We start from the raw sequence: 20,808 nt of genomic DNA, 5'->3' as shown, positions 1-20,808 counted from the left end.
TCCCATCAGGCCTGCAGCAGGTGAGGTCTATTTTTGCCCTCTGCAGGCCTCCCTCTGTGCCCGCAGTTGCCTCCTTTCCGGCATCTCCCCGACGCCTCTCAGCCACATGTTGTTTTCCAGCTCTCAGGAAAAAACGAATCAAGTCATTCCATCATTAAAAAAGCAGAGAGGTCTTCAAAGTGGTATTTCTTCTGTCATAACTCGGATTTTAAGAGGAATGAAAGCTCTTACAGTTGAAGAATAAAACTTCATGTGTAGAATTTCAGGCCTCTGGACCAGCTTTCTGTAAGCCCAACTCTTGAGGAAGGACTCCAGCATTCTGAGATCCCTCCAGCATTTCCTATATGGCAGGTAACAGAGTATTTTTTAAAGTGCATGATTGATTTTATACTGATGATAATGAAAATGTTGGTAAAAATGTAATAGCTTTCATTATACAAAAAAATGAAACAATACATAAATGTACAAAGGAAAGTAAATAGAACCTGAGACTCTGCCTCTGATAGGTGACCACTGTTAGCATTTTGGTGACTTCCTAAATATCTCTCTTTTCCTTTATATATATGTATGTGGTTTTATATGCACGTGATTACATCCATTACATTGTTCAGTGTGATGGTTAATTTTATATGTCAACTTGGCTGGACCACAGGGCGCTCAGGTTTTTGAGCAAACATTATTCCATGAAGGTGTTTTGGGGAGAGATTAACATTTAGATTAGTGGACTTTGAGTGAAAGGATTGCCCTCCATAATGTTGGTGGACTGTGTCCAGTAAGTTGAAGGCCTGAAAAGAACAAAAAGACTGGCCTCCTTGGAGGAAGAGAGACTTCTCCAGCAGCTGGCCTTGGGACTCCATCTGCAGCATCAGCTCCTCCTGGGACACAGACAGCCTTCAGGCTCAGACGGAGACTGAGTCCGTTTTCCTGGGTCCCCAGCCTGCAGACCCACCCAGCAGATTTTAGACTTGCTAATTCCTTGAATCAATATATTTCTCTATATATACACATCCTATTGGTTCCATTTCTCTGGAGAATTTGATGAATATATCCAGTAGTTTTCTTTTTCACTCAACAAATGATGTATCTCTTAATGGCTTTAAGAGTATGTCCATGACCTATCAGTCTCTCCCAGCCAGACTGAGTTTTTTGAAAGTGAGGGTTTTCTTTGATCTTGTATCCCTACTGCCCCTTAACAAACTTAGGTATTATCTTCTCCACTGTTTAGCTAAATAAACTGAAGCTCAGGGAGGCTACATTACCTGTCCAAATTGGTAAGCAATAGAGTTTAGATTCAAAAACAGGTCTGTCTGATTTCAGCCTTTCTCTCCAAGAATAAACAAGACTCTCTGCTTCTCGCAGAGGAATATGGAAGCCTAGCTGTTTGCCTGGCTAGGAGCAGTGTTTAGTTATTCGAGTCTGGTGGGTGGCTAAGTATATATCTGCCAGTGAGTCGGTGGCTGATTTTACTGTTTTGTTTTGTTTTGTTTTTTATTTTACTGTTTTTACACTCCGTGTATCTGCAAGGAAAGGGTAACTCCTGGTCCCTTTTCTCTTCCCTTTAATTACTTACATATCTTTCTCTCCTCTCTTCTCCCAGCTCCCCCGTTAGACTGTGGCTCTCCAGTGGGCAGAGTTGCATCTTCTCTCCATGACCCTGGTCGAGACTCGGACTCCCCATAAAAAGCATTCAGTGAAGGTTGGTTTTGAAAGTGAATCCAGGCTATCAAGGGGGACATTTCTAAAAAGAGCAGTTATTTACATTGCATGTTTTCTATGTGCCCAACCAAAAGAAATCTCTAGTATGGTAGTAAATTCATAAAGAAAGCTGTATATTCCACAGGTATTCCATAAACACAAGTTGCATCTGCTATGAAGAACACACTAAAAACCTTGAAGTTAGCCTGGGAGGCCCCTGAATAGTCAAAAAATGCCAGAAAGTTCCTGCACTAATGCTCACACACAGTACACTCAAAGGAGTACTCCCAATCCCTAACTCAGTTCAACTATTGTAAGTTCATTCACCAAATATTGAAGGGGCTACCATGTGCCAGACACTGTCCTAGGGGTGGGATTCCAAAAATAATTAAGACATAGTCTGTGCCTACAAGGAGCTTGACAGAGAGCAAAGAGGTGGGGCCCTATATTCAGAACTCAGGGAACAACCTGGAAGGTCTCCCTGTCTTTTCAGTTCTCAGATGCTTGGCTACCTGATTCCCAAGGCCACAGTGGCCTAGAATGGCTGTGTGGGAGGAAGAGTAGAATTACGCCTGGAGTCCCTCTGGAATACACTCCACCTTCTCACCAGGTGACCCCGAGGAGAGGAAAGCCGGGGCTTTGGGAAAAGCCCAGCCTGTCCCCACGGGCTCACCTGGGATCTGCTCCACTTCTAAGGTCTATGAAAGGCAGTCAGTTGACAGGGTGGATACAACAACCCCACTAAAAACAAATGAAAAAGCTCAAAAGGCGGGCACCACTCTGGGGGAGGAAACATGACCCATATGTCTCGGGCAGGACCTAAGGACAGCAGTGAGCCATAGCCATCGCCAAAAATGTTCATGATGTTCTCGTTTCATTGTTGTTATTGAAGACGTTATATACTGTGTGTGTGTATGCATATATATTTTTTTTTGCTGTCTAAAGTGTTGTGATTTTTAAAAAAGTTTTGGTACATAAAGCAACAAATCTTCAGCCATCTTCCAAATTATGACTCATCTGCAGACAATTCCTGGGCAGCTGGACCGATGAATGAGCACAGAACAGTTTGAGAACAATGCACACAGGAGTTGGTTGTGTGTGGCTCTCACAGTAAGCTCTGTAGGAGAAGAGAGAAGGGAGACATGCATGCAGGCTGGAGCCTTGCAGAAGCTGTGAGCATCAGAAGACTGTGGAGAAGGAGTCCCCATAAGCAAAGGGGAGAGCCACTGAGGCAACGATGGTCTGCATCCCCATCCCGTCCGCCACCCCCGCAGAGGCCTCTGGTAGGGCAGGAAGGTCATGGTTGCTCCTCCTTATGTGGGAGCCAGCTTTGGACAGGGCTGACCCTGAGAAGGTGGCTCTGGACAACATGCTGGAATGCAGACCCCCTGCGGAGAGCTAGGCATCTGGAGCCCTGAGGCAGAAGCTCCTCTGCCTCTCCACCTCCTTCTGCCCCCAGCAGCCCAGCCACATAGGCAGCCTAGCAAGTGCAGGCCACACAGGGAGGCTGGTTACATTAACCTCCTGGCCCCTGCAGTGGAAAGGATCTTGTAAAAAATGCAATTCTGACCTTTGCATCCCTTTCCTGCTTAAAACCTTCAACTGTGTTTAGCTGCAGCTCCTGGTTAGACAGAAGCCAGATGGCCTGGGTTTGAATCTTGGCTCTGCTCACTAGATGTGATCTTGGGTAGGTTACCTAATTATTTTGTGCCTCCGTTTCCCATTGGTAAGGTGGGGTTGATGGTAATAATAACGCCTCCCTCACAGAGCTGTTTTGAGGATTTGGTGATAATATTGGTGCAGTGTGTTGAAGAGCGCTGCACATGTGTTTGTTAGATAAACAGAATCAACTCAAAATCTTCAACTGGCTCATAAGCGCCCAGTGATCTCCCCTGACTCCTCTCCTGCACCAGCTTTGCTCCTGCTGCCCTCTTGCCTCCCACCTTCACCTGGTTAACCTCTCCTCTCTGAGTCTCAGCAGAAATGATACCTCCTCTCGGGGTTGTCCTTGGGCTCCTCTCTCCTCCCAGCTAGGTGAGATCCCCCTGTCCTGTGCTCACCAAGCATGAAGCCTGCACACCACCTCTCCTGGGACCTAGGAAGGCAGGGCTATGTCCCGGGGGCCTGGCAGAGTGCTTGGCAGGTACACGTGGTGCCAAGAAATGGACAACTGAACGCACAAATTAACCAAGGATGCAAGGAAGACTCGCAGGCAAGCTCATGGTGGCCGCCGGACAGAGTGAGCCGAGGCTGCTTGATCAGTACAATTCAGGTTCTGGCCAGGGTCCAGCCCCCAGCTGGAGGCACCCATGACTCTAGCTGGGAGGGGCTGGAAGCTCCAGGCAGCCCCTGATGGCCCTCCTTCCCCTCAGTCAAGTCCAATTCTGTAAACAAACTCCCCGGTGCACCAGAAGCCTGGTAATTAAGAGAACCCAGTGAAGCAAACTTTTGCAGAGGAAAGAACCCTTTTGAATATGAATAACTCCCTAATTTATGTGGACAATTTCTCCTCTGGACTTCCTCAAAGCAACAGTAAGTCCAGGTAAGAAATCTGGGGGCATCATACATCTAAACAAAATACCTAAGAGCTTGTTCCGTTGAAATCCACCCCTGGAAGAAAGGAGATGATGCCACCCAGCTCAGGGATTAATATGCCACGAGGTGCCTGGAGATTGATTGCTCTAATCAATGCTAATGAGCAAATGGTCCCCAGCCACTCTCTCCGCTCCTGGTTCTGAAATTCAGATTCAAGGCGAGCCAGACTGATGAACCCAGCACCCCTTCGAAGGATCACACAGCAGGCGGACCGCTGAAATGTGCTCAAACAAGAATGCCGCAGCTGCTCAGCTGTTCCACACGCTTCTTGAAATAAAGGGGAAAAGGCAGCAACTTGTCGCTTCTTGAGCCAGTGGATTCAGAACAGGAGGCCAAATAAGGGAGATAAAAAACAAAAGAAAACAAAACAGGAAATCAGTGAAATAAGAACCTAGCTCCCTGGGCCATCGTCGGTAATCTTGGGTCTTCAATGGAAAGTCCTAGCAGCCGCTGAAGCTCCCGAAGGGCTGGGCATTGGGAGGCTGAGCGCTGAAGCCTGGCTGTGCTGGGGGCAGGGATTTGGCAGCCCCTGCATCTCACAGTTCATCTGGCCAGTCCAGATGAGATCATCACAGGGCCTCAGAGTCCTCAGACCCTCCTCGAAAAAAGCATTTTTAGCTACATTAGCTAGTACATGCTCAGAAAACGCATGCTTCCCTTCCTCTTCCTGAAGACCAGGGACCCAGCTTGGTCACAGTTAATTTCTACATCAGAGTCCTCAGTCGCCAGTAATAGAAACTGACTGCTGGGCTTAACTGTGAGACCATTACCATTACTTCTTACTGACTGTGAGGCAGGCGGGTGAGCCGGTCCCCTAAAATGGGTGGGCACAGGGGAGGGTGTGCAGTCAGAACCAGGCCAAAATCACACTGCAGACCTCGCCAAGATCCCTGTTGCTCTCCCTGCTGCACTCCCAGGACACCAGACACTGGGACCTGCACCTTGCCTTGTCCCCGTCCTATCTGAAATCTGGGGCAGCCTTGCCACTTCCCTGAAAAAAGGATTCTCCACAATTACTGCTTCATAATTCACTTGTTCTGGATTCAGAATCTGGGGTGGGGTGTCTGGCCAGGCCTGAGTCCTGTGTTGTACCTCACTACAGGACAAGATGGGGAAATAGTTATCTGGAATACATACCTTCTAGAGTGGAAAGTGGGCTGTCCCTCCCACTAAGACTCATACAGTAGGGAATTCCTCAAACAAAGGAAGGGGTTTCAGATGCTGGGCAGACCCACAATTGCCCATGTCCCCTTAATTATGCTTGAGCTTCTGATCTGCATGGTGCAGAAAAACAAAAGCCATGGGGCCATGGGGGGGAAGGCACATGAACATTGGAGCCTGGAAAAAGCTGTAGCCTGAATCTCATCTGTTTCCAGAAAAAAGAGTGGGGGCTTCGCTGTCATTAACACTCCTGCCTAGAAGGCTTGTCTCCACTCAAACTGGACTTCTTCCCAGGTCCATGAAGTTCTCTCTCTTGTCAAAGACGCTATTCCACCTCTAGATTGCATCATATTTTTTAGAAATGAATTACTTCATTTATGTATGTCTTGCAATGCTCCCCCAGAATGGAGACAAAAATGTTATTCATTAAACAGTTAACAAACATTTATTGAAGGCCTGCTAGGCCTTGGGGAGACAGAGGAGACAAAGACACCATCTATGCCTTAGAGAAGAAAGTCATAGCTGCAGCCAGGTGTGTGGAGATGTGAAGGCTTCCCCAAGGAGATGACCTGGTTTAAATGTACCTTAGAGACAGGGTGTTCTTGGCCATTGAGGGGAGGGGAGGCAGTGCACCCCAGAAAGGGAACAGCATAGATAGAGGCAAGGAGTCACGACAAAGTGTGGTGGGTTAGCATGACCAGATGCGTGGGACTTGGTCCTTGGGTGTAGCCCAGGCAAGGAGGCAGGAGACGAGGCTGCTAATGAAGACAAGGGCCACATTGCCAAGAGCCCTGAATGTCTTCCTGAGAAATGAGGATTGAATTCTGAGAACACTGGGAGTTATCAGACACTCTTGTTTCTCTTCTTTTATTATGGTAAAATATGTATAACCAAATTGACCGTTTTAGCCATTTTTAAATATACAATTTGGTGGCATTAAGTACATTCACATCACTTGCACTAGTCTCCTCCATCCAGGAGTCCATAAGTGTTTAACTTTTCCAAATTGGAACTCGGTGCCCGTTGAACAACTCGCCATTCCCCCTGCCCAGCCCAGCTCCGGCGACCACCACCTACATTCTATCATCAGATACTTTGAAGCAAGAGAAGCGACCTGATGGGATTTTCCAGAAGGATCCCTCTGGCTACGGTGTGAAAGATGGGTTAGAAGATGATGGAGGAAGCTGCTGCAGAAAACTCCAGAAGAGCTGAGGTAGATGACTCAAGGCTCTGGTGATGGTGGCTGAGGGGAGGAGGACGGGGGTGAGAGACATTGACTAGATGTAGCGGTTGAAAGCCATCCCAGATCACTCCAAGGCATCTTTTTCTATTTAATTTTTGCTGTATTGACCCCCAAACCCTTTCTTGTGTTAAGTAGAAAGAAGATTTTAAATCCTGTAAAATTGATTTTCAAATAATCCTCTGACCTTATCAGCTTACAAATATTTCCAAATTATAGCCTATATATATGAAAAAGTACACCCCCATACCATTACTATAGGATGCACAGGATGACTTTGGGACAGATTTGATCATTGCATACTTTGACCAAATTTCCAAAAGAGAAATAATTTACAAGAGTAGTTTGTGGTCATTAAATGTGCAACGGCAATTCGGAACAGTTTCTGTGTTGGGAAAAAGTAATCTGAAGCTTGTGTTCAAAAGACAGCTGATTCTACACAGAGTCTGGAGTGGATGTTAGAAAACTGGATTACAGCCCAGTTCTGACATTCCTTAGCCATGTGGCCCTGAGCAAGTCACTTAACCTCTCTGCATCTCTGCACCCTCTTAAGTAAAGTGGTTGTTGATTAAATGAGCAAATTTGTGTAAAGCACAAGAGCGTCTGGTCCACAGTAAGTGCTCAGTTTGTGCTGGCTGTCGTTAAGCACATGTTGGCCATCTTTATCCCCTTCACCAGGAAGGACTCCTTGCTTTGTAGTTATTCTTGAGAGATGGAATTGTCTATTCCTTGTCATTCTGAAGAAGGAAGGGGTCACCCTCTCCCTGCAGGTTCTCCCACCCTCCCCAAAGACTCAGACTCAACTTTTTGCAGAAAAAAAATGTGCACACAACATTTCTGCGGGCCTCATTCTCCCCAGTTCTCATTTCTTACCCCAGCTTGCTCTGGTCCCAAATCACCCTCCCCAAGTCTACCTTGATAACTGAGACGTTTCCTTTGGCCGCCCTCATGATGCTGGAATCTCTTGCTGGGCCTGGGAGCACAGCCTTGGAGGAGTGAGCACTGTCCTCTCTCTCAGCTGGCTCCTCCAGGGCCTGCTCAGCGGCCTCGCTCTGCCTTCCTTACCACTTGGAGCTTCTCTTCCGGTGCCCTTTTGAAAGGTGTGTTCCCATCTAGAGCCTTGGGTAATGGGCTGTCGGTGGGCGGCCAGGTTGCAAGGACCATCTGGGCTCCGGAGCTCTAAGTGGGCTGATGGTGTGTGAGTAGGTGCAGGGCAGCATCTGGAACCAAGCATGGGGGCAGGGGTGAGAAGAGACTCCAGTGCCCACGGAGTGGGACACAGGCTGGTGGCATCTCAGAAACTCACACAAGGAGGAAATGGCTCAGACCTTGTCTCTTCTCCAGGGCGAGGCTCTGTCCGCCTGAGAAGTACTGTGCATTCTGCTTCTTCACCGGGCGTAGCTTTGAAGCATGGCTTTGTAGGCAAAATCCACAGCGCTGGGCAGGTACTCCATTGATTGATTAGAGAATCAAATATTTGCTGATGGAAAAGCTTTAAGGTGGTTTTTAAAAAGTACTCATTAAAGTTAAGCATCACAGATTCTGAAGGTACTTTGCGAGGCTTGAGGTTCTGTATTGCCTTATCTAGGCTACTTTTCGGTTCCTTGTGTCTTTCAGAGTCTTTGAAAAGTGATTTAGTGTTCACTACATGCCATGGCATTTCCCCAGTGTGAGGGAAGAGACTGTGTCTCTCTCCCAGCATATAGTAGGTACTCAATAAATACCAATGTCAGGAATTTGGTGGTTAAAAATGTTTCATTCCAGGTAATTAAACTCGGAAACGCCTTCAACGTAGTCACAGCCACATCTGATTCCTTGATTCAAGCAAGTGAGACACCATTTGGGGTGCCTGTGAATAAGCACATATGTGTCCGTTGGTGTCCTCCTTGATTCCAGTGTAGCCAACTGAGAGTGGGAGTGTGCATTCAGCCGGCATTACAGGCATCAGCATTTTATCAGAGACATGACGTGTCTCTTCTCTTACATGCCCTTCACTTTGTGACCGTTCTCCTGGTTTCTGATGACAGCAAGAATTTGTCTGTATTTCCTGGTGCAGGATTCTAGGCCCCTGACAGCTTTCACAGATAAGTTCACACAGGAAGCTCCTTATGCCCTGCAGATTCTTTTAAGCGTAGTTTCATCACTAGCCAGAATTTTGAGTACAAAGAACAGTCCTGTTGGTTAGCAAGGAAGAATGTTTCTGACAAGCAGAAGGTCCTTCCAGTTCTGTCTTTATTGAGTCTAACTTGAATGCTCTTCACTCCAATTAGTGCCCACATCATCTCTTGCTGAAGGGAGCTTTAGTGAGCAATGATTCCAGTCTCCACCTTGGAGGTGTGAGCTCGTGTGCAGGTCACATGGGGCGCAGAGCGAGGCTGCACGTGCCCCAGAGTGATGGTGTGGGTTACTAACATGTGGGAACCTGCTGCTCCCACGAGAGAGCAGCTGCTGCCTCTGGCCCTATGAGTGCTCCCCTGGGGCTCCAGCTCCTCCTGGGGACCCTGTGGATTCCCCACGCCCCTGGCCAGCAACAAAAGAATTAGTGCCTGGCCCCATGTGCGTCTACTCTGCAGGTGGTGGAACCTGCCATGCTTGGTGGTGAATAGTTTGGATATCACAACAAAACTGCATATTTGGGGTTTGATCGGACGCACCCCGGTGCTGTATTAGTGAGTGCATGGCGAAGGAAGCTGTGAGCAGCGGCTGCTTTAGGAGAGGGAAGTCAGCTGCTGTCGTGGGCTAACGCTTGGCGGTGTGGTAGCAGGAGGTTGAGGACTCAGACAATGGCACTTGGGCAGTGCCCATGAGGAGGCAGGCAGGCTGTATCTGCAGAGAGGGCTCCCAGGGAGGACAGGAGTATGCCACTCACCTTACCTAAACCTCTATGCGGGCTCTCTACCACATGCAGGATAAATCCAAGCCCCCAGGCCTGGTCCTTGCCTGCCCCTGCCCTCGGGCTGGCTGTCTTCCTGCTCCCTGACTCGCTCCTCTGCCTGCCTCCCTCCTCTGCCTGCCTCCCTCTGAGCATCATGCTCGACCCTCCACTTAGAATGTCCTGCCTCCTTGGTTACCAACGAGGATTTACTCATCCACTGAGACCAAGGCTCTCCTCTTCCAGAATTGCCCTCTTTTTCAAACTGCTCTGAACCCGGGGCCATCACTCAACCACATGGCACCTTTGCGTAGCTCAGGAAGAGGCACTCGGAGAAGAGGCACAGCTGATGCAGCCTCGATAGCGCACATTGTTTCTGAGCGCCCTCCTCCTAAGCCTGGGCCTCCTGTGGGAGTTGCCACCTCCTGATCACTCCCTGATTGTATGCCTGTGCCCTTGTGGACATCAGCATTTCCCGCTCTTGACTGCGATTGTGGGTCTCCTTCTTGTGAGCTCTCCAGGGACGGGGCCTGTGATGTTTGTTTCTGGGTCCCAAGCACCTAGCCAAGTGGCTGCACCACATGGCAGTTTGTCCACAAATGTTTGCCTAAAGAAGAAAGAGAACTACAGGGTCAGAGAGGAGGACTGGGTGGAAGGGAATTGTCTACACCTCAGTCCCCAGTGCTCAGGTCTCTGAGCTCCTCTCAGGGACAGTGGCAGCAATGGAGGAAGACGGGAAGCTGTGGGCACAGCTGGGGACAAGAGGGTGGTCTTGGTGCTTCCTGGCTGCCAGGTGGGCTCCTCACCTGGCTCCTGCCCCATAGCCTTGGCCATGGTTAGGGGTGGGGAGAACATAACTAAATGCAGGTTCCCATCTCAGGGAGGTTTGGGGACAGGGGTCTCCTTGATGCAGGAAAGCCCAGACACTTCAGGGGACCAGCCTCAGAGCTTAAAGGAAGAGGAAGGGACCTCCCTAGACAGGGCATCTGGCACATCCTCAGAGAAATCGATGCTGAGAGCCTGTCAGAACTGCACCTGCTTTCCTGAGCACTGCCCAGACTGGGGCCACAGAGGGGAGCACAGAGCCCCTGTTCTTGGGGAGCTCCTAGGTCCATGGGGACAGGATAATACAGTACATTTCAGAACAATACAGTAGTTACAGGAGGGAGGTTTGCCCAGATTCTGTAGTAACCCCAAAGAGGACAAGATAATGGTCTCTGGGAAAGGAAATGCCCATGTAATGTAGAGGAAGGGGAGGTGGGGGAGGACTTCCCAGAGGAAATGACATCTAATTTGGCTTTTGATAAATAAATGTCAGCCCAGAGAGTGCCTGGGTGCAGGGTGGAAAGGAATTCTAGGCAGGGGGAAGAACCCATGCGAAGACTCAGAATCATATGTGGAAAACAGTGTGCTCAGGAAAGCATGAGCAGGTGATGGTGCTGGAAACTTCAAGTCTAGGGCAGCTAGATGAGAAATGGGGCTGAAGAGGGAGGTAGGAGCCAGAATGTGAAAGATTGTAACAGATTTCATATTTACAGAGTGCTCTGTAATTTATAGAAATTCAACTCACAATCATTTATTGAGCTCCTTCTGTATGTAAGGTATTTGTCTTCTGATCTTCCCATCAATCCTTGTTTACCTCTTTTGCTAACTGAAGGGCACATCTTAGAACCACATAGTCTAGATCCACTTTACAGATGAAGAAACTGAACTCAGACCAGTTAATACGATATCTGAGAGCTCCCAAGTGGCGGCAGAACCAAAACTAGAACCAAGATCTACAAATGTCCCAATACTGGGTCCCAGGCCCTTGCATTGTGTGTGCAAAGCAAACCCTTTGGAGGCGAAAACACTTTTTACTTATTCAGGAACTGAAATAGGCTATGAGATGACACTCAAGACAAAGGAATCCAGAATCTCACCTGAAGTTCAGAGAATCAGTGAAACCTATGACTTGTTGAACACACTCCCAATGCATAAGCGAATTCTTAGCTTGAAAAAACACTGGCTTATGAGCACCAAGGCCTCCTTCCAGGCTCCCCAGAAGCCCACTTCTGAGGCCAGGCTGTCAGTTGTACACGATCTACCAGAAGGGTATCGATCCCTCTGTCGATTCTCCCGCTGACTTCACTGTCTTTGAGTGAGCTGCTTCAGGCCCGTACCTGTTCTTTTTCAAAGTCACCCTCAGATGCTATCGACCCATCAGCATTCCTTGCAGGCTGCAGCCTTACTGGTCTGCAGAGACAGCAAATATTGGGAGATTAGAAGCTGTGTGCTCCTGGCTTTTCTGGAAAGTGCCCGCCCTGCACTCAGGTAGGATTTGCAGTAAGGGATGACCGTGGCTAGATTTCCTCCCCCATCAGGTCCAACAGTGATTGGAGACACTGTTAGGAGGACTATTACCCTCCCTGCAGTGAGACCTGAGTTGGAGGCCTGTACAGCATGCGGGAGGCCTTAGAGGAGGCCCTCCTCCTGACCCATCACACTCCTGGGGACACCAGACCTCTGGGAGGCCAGGTAGATGGCAGCCCCTTGGTGCTGGGCCTCGCCCCATGCCTGGCATACTCATGACATGGCACGAAGAGAGCATTCCATCCTCCCACACTTGGCCTGGGCCCCAGCGTGCCACACTTGGGGAGCAATGACATACAGGTTGTGCCAAGAGGAGTTTCTAGCTCTGGCTCTGCCCTTACTGCCTGGGCAGTACTCCTTCCATACCTAAACTTCCTCATCTCCGACATGGATGGGCCTCCCAGGGCTGCCGCTCAGCAGTTCTCCACGCTCTTTTTCTATTTTTTTGTTTTTTGCCACTAGATGCTCCTTGGCTTGAAGTTGCAGCGTTCCAGTCTCTGCCTTTCTGCCTTCACATGACCATCCTCTCCCTGTGTGTCTTTCTTCACGTGACACGAGGATACTCACATCCTCTCTTATAAGGACACCAGTCATATTGGATTAAGGGTTCTTCTTACACCAGTACAACTTCATTTTAATTAGTTACATCTGCAACAACCCTATTTCCAAATAAGGTCACATTCACAGGTGCTGGAGGTTAGAGTTTCAACATAGCTTTTGGAGGGACATAATTCAACCTGTAACACATCAGGAGATGCTGAGGTCGAGGTCTCTTGCCTGTTGCCTGGCTTGGCTGCTTCTCTCTACCAGAAGCCATAGCTGCTTCTCCTGGAACCGCATCTGTCTCTTGTTGATTTCCCTAAACCCTCGCCCACCACTTTGTAAATAGTTCTTGATACACCTTTTCTCTAATTTCCTAATTTGTGCGTCTGTTTCCTGACATAATGCCTTACTATCCATTCACCCACCACCCAACCACCCACTGATCCACTTACCCACCCACCCACCCATCTGCCCACCCACTCATCCACCCACCCATCCATTCATTCACTCTTCCACTCTGCACAGTGCAGACTTCATTATGGACGCTCAGTACACCCAGCAAACACTGAGCACCCGTGCTGTGGCCCATGCTAGGCCCAAGGTCGGGAATGTAGTGAGTACAACACAGTCTTTGTTCTCCAGGAGCTGGTGATACAGTCCAGGGATAAAAATGAAATATACACACCTCATTTCCTAATAGTTCTCTGCATCTAGTGGCAAATACAAAACAAAAACTTAAAGAATTTTTCAGCAAGATTTGGGGAGGACTCAGGTGGTGCATTCTGGGCTCTGTTATTCTTAAAGTTTGAAGCAGTTTGGGTCTGAAATTTTCTGTCTTCTAAGAGACAGAAAGAGACACCAGAGTAAATAATCAGTGCCTCACTCCGAACGAGGTTTCCTGATGGCCAGCTGCCACCTGGCCCCGCCCGGGAGGACAGCTCTCCCTTAGGCCTGAGCCAGGCTTCTCTTCACTCTCTGGTCCACCCAGGAGGGAGGCAAAGTCTGAAACCAAATTCGAGAACAGGGGAAGGGCAGCAAGTCAGAGGCAGTCTGTGATTGTGGTGTAACCCCTGCAATGGTTGCTTTGAACAGTCCTCTGCGTGACTTACCAGGGTTTGAGCGAGTGGGACGTGTCACAGCTGAGCCTGCTCCAAGGACGGGCCAAGTGGAATCGATTCAGCGTCCCTCAGTTGGGCCCCCAGAACAGCAATGCTCTGTGCCGCTTGGAGATACACGGAGGAGACACTGGCCTGCCTCCAGGGGCTCCAGAGCTGAGCTGTGCTGAGAATGATGCACAGGGGTCTGAGTCAGTCACTGGGCATCAGCCGCTAGTGTGGTGAGATTCGTTCAACAAATATAGGAGTGCCTACCCTGTGCCTGGCATTGTCTGGGTGCTAGACACAACGGATGAGATGCAGAGAAAGAGCCTCTAACTCTGGAGTCCCGCCCCTTGGGGGTCGGGGGCGGGCTGTGGGAGGAAGGAGTGTGCACAGACCATGAGGATTCACCCTTCACAGGCTCTGAAACTGCCAAGACCAGAGCTGGGTGTGGACTTTCACAGGGCAGAGACCTGCCACGGAGTCCTGCTCTTCTCTATACCTCTGGGGCCCAGCACATAGTAGGTGCCCAGTGAGCTGTGCAGAATTTAATTGATTCAGACCTGAAGAGGAGGCCCTGCCCAAATGGAGATGTGGGAACTGTCTACAGTAACAAGCCATCAGCTAAACTGCCCAGGGGAGAGGCGGCCCCTTCCCTCTCTTCCTGTCTATCTCTATGGTGACCGTTACCAGAACTGGTCAAGGGCAGACGTGGGCAGCCAAGCAGCAACACGCCTACGGCTCCCATTTTGTACCACTGCATGAAGATCTTTTGTATTTCATGCTTTGAGTCTCTACACATGCTACCAAAGTCTTTTTGTTATTGCACAAGTAAGATAAAAAAACATCAGATACATTTTTAAAGAAAGGAAAACAAATCATCCCTTTGCCATAGCACTGATACAATTTTTGCATTTCCCTTCCAGCCTTTGCCTACCTGGATGCACATTTTATACTCAGTGGTAATCACAGTGAAGACACCATTTTGCGCTCAGATTACAAAGCCTGCTTTTTTTTTAAAGCATTTGTTCTTTCATACAGATCCTGTGTTTGGGGCCCACCTTCACTGGCACATCACTTTTCCTCTTGGGAGCTCGTCACAGCAAAGACAGTGGGGGACGTTTGCATCGCTGGTATTGGGTGTCTGTGAAATGCTTTGTTCTTCAGAGTTATACAGCTAAGGAGTTAGCACAAGGGCAGGACGGAACAGACTTTCACTGATTATTTGTATTGTTATCTAAATGGGGTGTCCTATCTGCACGGAAGGAAACCTCCCACATCAATCAGATGGACACAGAGCTGGTGGTGAATCCTTGGCCTGTCACTCACTAGCTGTGTGACCTTGGGCCACTTACCTAATTCTCTGGTAAAGTAAGGACAATAGCATCCATTTCATCAGGCTGGGGAGAGGCTTATGTGAGATGCAGACTGGGCTTTGGCCCTTAGAGCACATGGTCTACATGTGAACACGTACTACAGAATGACGCTCCTCTGTGATCCTGGGACTGACCTTGAGCAGCCACCAACTGCATTGCACCAGCAGCTCCCAGGGACTCCCTCCCTGGGCCACAGGTCCAAGACTGGGGTGCTGTGCAGAGCCACAGGCTCTCCTAGCCATCTCTGTGTGCTGCTCTCTCCCCAGGGCCCAATTCCCTGGCAGCTTGAGCTGAGATGCTGAGAAGTCCATCAGGAGCTGGCCTTCTGAGTAGCAGCAGGTGGGAGCCCAGTGGTAGCGCTGGGGACCGGCCGGCACAGCCCAGCCCAGGCTGGGGAGGTGCAGCAGCAGCTTGGAGTGAACAGACCTGCAAGTGTTTGTTGAAATCAGCTGCCCTCCCTCCCTCCTTCTCCTACCCTCTCTCCTTCTTTCCTCCTCTCCCCTCTCTCCTCTGCCCCAGTTCTCTCCTTGATTTCACAATGCTTATTGCCACTGCACCCCATGGATAAAACTGGCTGCCTCCTCTACAGTCTGCAACCACAGAGTGGGCATGAACCCCTCCACAGTTCTAAAAGTTCTTTAGAAACCTTAAAAACCTTTTAAAACAAAACTATCAAGTTTTGAGCCACATCTGTTGCAAAAATTAACTTTTTAATGAACTGCCTCTGCTGGGAAAGGAAACCAGGGAGAAAACCATTTGCAGATTATCTCAGACTTTGACGTGAGAACCACAGGTCTGACCCCAGTTCACCTATCAGGCGGACTGTAAGCAGTCAGCACAGCCTCTGGGGTGAGTGCTGTGAGGCAGGGCTCAGCCCTGGTGCACAGAGCCCCTTCCCTACCCAGCTCCTCCCCGCCCCCTGACCTAGACAGAACTCGGGGAGATGTAACCTGGGGTCTGATCCTTAGTGGGTGCTCAGTGCCTTTTCCTTTTAAAACCTGGTTTATTGGGGTGTAGCACATCTGCCACTAAGTGCACTTCCGACCGCCCCTCTCTGTGGAGCTGCTGTGCCCTCGCTCCGGCACTGCAGGGTAGTTTTACTTTGCACACCTAGTGTGACCCCAACCCTGCCGGTCGGCTCCTCACTGGGTCAAGCTCCTTGACGGCCGGTGCTGTGCAGTGGGATGTAAAATGGTTTTGCCTCCACAGGTCTGTCTCCAGTCCCTCTTTGGGGACAGCCTCTTGGTTTTGTTTGGTGGAACTGTCACTCTAAGGGCCCACCCTTCCCTGGCGTTTGGATCTGAGTGGGATGACGACGACCAGAGAATGCCTGGAGCACAGGGGTCGGGAGGAGCTACCCCGTGGCTCCTCGGGTCTCTGTCCTCTCTGAGGCTTGGTTCTTCAACTTTTCCAGCAACATTGTGAGCTACTCCACAGCCAGAGGTCATTTCTGTTGCTTACAATCAAAGAACCCTGGCTAAGAGATGGTGTCTTCTTCGTCTCTGTACTCCTAAGTCCACCCTGTGGTCTTACACACAGAAGGACTCAAAAATGCTGAATGAGTTGAATGGTGTTGATGCCCCTTGTAGTCTGGGGCACTACAGAGACAGAGTCACCTGGATGTCCTTGATATAAGAAGTTCTAGTCACCTTAGCTTGAACAGTGCTCACCGGGGACCCTCCCAGCATCCTGGGTCATGGGCCTGGAGTTCCATGTGACTCCACACAAAGCTGGGCAGAAACTAACAGGACCTTCGTCCCATCTCAGAAGCTCGGTCCTTTCCGCCTGCTAGGCGTGGGCCCAGTCCCAAGCCATGCGGAATTCCGACCAAGCTTTCCCACTTCCAGTCTTCCCAAAACACCGCCTGTTTTCCCTGTCTCTCTGTTCAACCCCTAACCACCCAATTCTGCTTTTTCTAGTTCTAAAAACACTAAATAATACTGCTTGAGTATATTAGCTAACAGAATGTACAGTTATTTTAAAAATCAGAAATCAGATAGGATATTTTTCAAGAGGGGGTTTAAAAAGAACGTTTTAATGCAGACTTTTAAGTTATAGGCTCCTGACCAGGGGGATGTGTGAGGTCCCAAGGTCCCACACCTTCTCTCTTTTAGCTTGGGGTCAATCTGGTCTTGCTCAAGCACTTACTGTTAGTATTAAGAAAAGAAAAAAAACCTTTGTTTCCTCTACTCACTCACACCAACACCTCTGACATCAATGTGTGGGTTTCTTTCCCCACACCAACCAATTCTCCGACGGTCTGGACACCAGCTGAGTGCCCTACAATTCAGTTCTAGCCCTGACTCCCTGCAGTCAGCACAGACCCCACAGGTTAAGGGCTCAATACCATGAGACTGTCCCCCACTTCAGATGCCAATGCCAAGTACAGAGTCCCCAGGTAATCCCAGTTTTCTCTGACTTGGCTACAAATCAGGGGCTCCCACATACACCTCCTAAGCTTTGGTAATTTGCTCTAGTGACTGATGTAATTCAGGGAAACACTTCCTTATATGTTTACTGGTCTATTACATAATAAAGGCTACAGATGAACAGCCAGGTGAAGAGGTACACGGGACAAGGTCCAGAAGGTCCCAAGTGCAGCAGCTTCTCTCCCCATGGAGTTGGGGTGCAGTACTCTCCCTTCACATGGATGCGTTCACCAACCTGGAAGCTCTCCAAATCCTACAGTTTAGAGATCTTTATGAATGCTTCATCAAGTAGTAATGATCAGTTATGAAGTCAATCCTAACCCCTCTATCCTCCCTGGGAGATGGGGGTGGGGCTAAAACTTCAAGCTTCTAATCATGGCACAGTCTTTCTGGTGACCAGCCCCCTTCCTGAAGTCATCCAGGAGCCCACTAAGAATCGCCTCATTAGAACAGAATCATTCTACCTGTAAGGATCTGTAGTCTTAATTGCTCTGTCACCTGGGGACACCCACCCCCAAGTGACTATGGTGATAGGAGAGGCCACAGTATAATGGGGTAGGCACTGCCCTGAGGGTCTGGAGAAAGACCTGGGCTCTAGCTGGAGCTCGGCCACTATCTCCCTGCAAGACCCATCATCTCAATGGGTTGCAGGCTCTAGAGGGCAAGACCTCATTTATGCCTCTTTGAACCTCAGATACAAACACTTGGTCGGCATTAGATGAATGGTAGATGAAGATAGTGGTAATGGTGATGGCGCCCATGACCCAGCAAGTCACTGCCTCTCTTTGGGCCTCGGCTTTCTCTGCTATGCAACTGGGGGATTGCATTTGATGAGTTTTAAGAGCACTTCCAGTTAAAATAGTCCATCACCACCAAGGCTGATCCTAAAAGACCGTGATGACTGCCTACACCACCTCCAGAGCATTAAGGCAAGACCGCCATTGCCGTCAAAGACAGAACCATTTCGTCCGTTACAGCCCACAGGCAAAGGGTCTACGTGTGCTCCAAGGTTCTATTAAAAATGTGTGTGACCAGAAAAATGATACTGAGTCATGAATATGGCAAAATAAAAAATATTAAATATTGAATTGAAGTGTAACATTTTATCAGCTGGTCATCCACAATCCAAATTACAGAGTTACATAGTTTTATTAATTTTAAATTATAAAAATTAAATATTATTAACAAAACTAAAAATTAGATACTTAATATGGCTCTGTGAAAGCTGTCCAGAGAATGAGAAGCCAGATTAGAAGAAAATATTTGCAAAAGACATATCTGATAAAGGGCGTTATCTGAAATAAACAAGCAACTCTTAAAACCCAACAGTGAAAAAGTTAACAACCCAATTAAAAAATGAGCAAAAGATTTGAATAAGCGTCTCACCAAAGAGGATGTATATATGGTAAATACTAGCATATGAGAGGATGCTCAATATCATACATCATCAGAGAACTGCAAATTAAAATACCATGAGAAACCACTACATACTACTCGAATGGCTAAAATCCATAACACTGACAACACCAAATGCCGGTGAGGAAGAGGAACAACAGGAGCTCTCACTCATTGCTGGTAGGAATAGAAAATGATACAGTTACTTGGGAAGACAGTTTGGCAGTTCTTATAAAACTGAATATGTTCTTTCCATATGATCCAGAAATCATACTCATTGATATTTACCCAAAGGAATTTAAAGCTATGTTCATACAAAAACCTGCACACAGATATTTACAGCAGCTTTATTCATAATTGACAAAACTTGGGAGCCACAAAGATGTCCTTCAGTAGGTGAATGGATAAATCAACTGTGGTACATCCAGACAATGGAATATTAATCAGCACTGAAGACAAATGAAGCCATGAAAAGACATGGGGGAATCTTAAATAGATATTCCTAAATGAAAAGGCTATATATGTATGATACCATTTATATGACATTCTGGGAAAGGCAAAACTATGGAGACAGTAAAAAGATGAGTGGTTGCCAGGGGTTGGGGGGAGAGAGGGAGGGATAAGTAGAGCACAGAGGACTTCCAGGGCAGTGAAGTTGTTCTGTGGGGTACATATTGGTAGATACATGTCATTGCACATTTGTCAAAATCGATAGAATGTACAACACCAAGAATGAATTCTATAAACCATGGACTTTGGGTGATTATGATGTGTGTGTCAATGTAGGTTTATCAGTTGTAATAATTGTACCCTTTGGTGGGAGACACTGATAATGGGGGGAGGCCATACATGGTTGAGGGGTGGTGTGGTATATGGGAAATTCTATACTTTTGTTGCAGTTTTGCTCTGAACATAAAACTGTTTTAAAAAAATAAAGTACAAATATAAATTACTTAACAAGTACATATGTAAATTACTGAATGTGGGATATGCTATTGGGTGGAGCTACAACATTCTTAAAATAAATGTGAGTCCAGGAGTAGGAGTCCTGGTAGTTCCTTTCCTCTTTCCTAAATCTACACCTTGTCAAACTTCTATTCTTGCAGTGGTCACACTGTTTACCCAGCTGCGGTGTGCATAACAGTAGTATATCTTAGGTGGCATACAGATGAATCTTCTTTATTCTAGTATTTTTATGTTTACCAGAATAAATACCATTAGCATGTATAATATTGCTAGAAAGTTTCCTTTTAAAATAAAGTGTTAAGTAAGTGATAAATAGCACCAGTGACACTGAGACAGCCTGACACACAGATATGACCACAACGACAAGAAAACCCCAGCCGGAGACAACACTCAGGTCATGGGGGGAGGGAAGAGTTTTGTGAGCCTGCTGACCCTACAGTTGACGCTGTTACGCATCAGGGCATTTGTAGACCAGAACCCACCTTATCTCATCTGTCCTTAATGAAGGCCTTTTTGTACTTGGAGGGCCAACATGCAACATGCTGGGATCCTTCACTTTATAAAATCAGTGCATTTTAGGTAAGTTGCACTTAAACTGAACTACTGCAAAGCAAAATTTGTAGTGACATTTACCAGGCACCGTGCTGCTTCCAATGACAGTTAGTCCTTTAAAAAAAATGACAAAGCTTGTGAGAGAGAAATCCATCAGCCACTTTGTGTCATGGCCAGAGAATAACTGAAGGTTCTGTCCCCATGGCTATGGCTGCCCAAAGGGTATCAGGAAGGACTGAAGAGTATCAAGAGAGTAATTCTAATTCAAGACTTATAGTGCTTTCAATCTGTCACGATGAGAAAATGAAAACTTGTGTCTCTATGTGCTGACAAGGAGGCTCTGAGTGACATTCTCAGAGTCAGAAATCCAAAGTCAATGACTAGGAGCTGAGCCGGGAACCAGAGGGGGCCCCCTGGGTGCCAGGGTGAGGCTGGGGGGCTGCCCACGGGAAGGGGCATCACACAAAGTGGGGTACAGCAGAAGCTGAGGACCAGCTTAGGCAGAAAAGGATCAGGAGCAGAGTAGGGGCTCAAA

This window comes from Manis pentadactyla, chromosome 2 (assembly GCF_030020395.1).
Source record: "Manis pentadactyla isolate mManPen7 chromosome 2, mManPen7.hap1, whole genome shotgun sequence".
Taxonomy (NCBI): Eukaryota; Metazoa; Chordata; class Mammalia; order Pholidota; family Manidae; genus Manis; species Manis pentadactyla.
The sequence above is the reverse complement of the archived record's forward strand: the minus strand, read 5'-3'. Positions refer to the sequence as shown.